The following is a 1369-nucleotide window of genomic DNA, read 5'->3' on the forward strand; positions in this document are numbered from 1 at the left end:
ACAACAATACAAACAGCTACACTGAAATAGGTAAGAACTAGTTACTGGTTTACTACCCATCTCTCAAGCTGGCACAGCTCTATATGACTGAGATGACAACTAGCCTTTGGCGTCTCCCTGCAGAAAAGGAAAAGAATGTAGTGTCCATCCAATATACTGGCTTTTCAGAGGGCTCCCCATGGGAAATCTTTTTCTGTACTATGTGACTTAAGTGAACACAACCAATGCAGTTTGTATGCAAATAACTTTCAGAAAGCAAGGTAGAATTAGGGGTGACTTGCTGCAGCAAAAGTTTGCAAAGCTCACATGACTTTCCCTCGGGAGGGAAGAAGAGTGAATCATATATCTAGTGTTCCAGCTTTTCAAAGGCTGCTTGAGATACTGGTATATGTATTGCCTTTCTTAGGGTGATGACAAGAAGGCAGCAAGAAATGCACATCTGGGGGTTGCTGAAAACAAAGTGGGATAGCTTGGTGTTGTGGCACCAGAAAACTGCAGACAGATAACAGAGCCTCTGAAAAAGAAACCAATAAAGCTCCCTAATGCAATTCACTAGGATGACAACAATGATAAATATGCATACATGTAACATCAGAGCACCTGGATATATGAAGCAAATCTTGACAGAACTGAATGGTGAAATAGATAATAACACAATAATAAATTTCAAAACTCTATCTTCAATAATGGGTAGAGTAATCAGACAGATGATCAATAAGCAAACAATTAACTGAACAACAGTACAGAACAACTGAACCCAACAGTGTTTTCTCAAGTCCACATGGAAGATTCTTTGGGATAGATCACATTAGGCCATTGATGAATTCTTAACAAATTTAAGGGATCATACAAAGTATTTTTTTTTCCAACTACAATGGAATGAAACTAGAACTCAAGACATGTAGGAAAAGTGGAAATTTCACAAAGATGTGGAAATCAAACAATATACTTGAAAAAATAAGTGAAGCAAGGGAGACATCACCACAGGAATTAGAAAATATCTTGAGAAAAATGAAGAGAAAAAACAACATATCAAAACTTACGGGATATAACAAAACAAGTACTTAGAAGTTTATAGTAATAAACACCTACATTAAGAGAATATAAAGATTTCAAATGAACAATTTAACTTTATACCTCAAGAAGACAGAAAAAGATGGGCTGGGGATCTGGCTCAATCGGTAGCGTGCTTGCCTGGTATGCATGGAGCGCTGGGTTCGATCCTCAGCACCACATACAAATAAAATAAAGATGTTGTGTCTGCCGAAAACTGAAAAATAAATATTAAAAAATTCTCTCTCTCTCTCTCTCTTAAAAAAAGAAGACAGAAAAAGAGAATTAAAGTTAGCAGAATAAGGGAAATAACAAA

Source organism: Marmota flaviventris, chromosome X (assembly GCF_047511675.1).
Source record: "Marmota flaviventris isolate mMarFla1 chromosome X, mMarFla1.hap1, whole genome shotgun sequence".
Taxonomy (NCBI): Eukaryota; Metazoa; Chordata; class Mammalia; order Rodentia; family Sciuridae; genus Marmota; species Marmota flaviventris.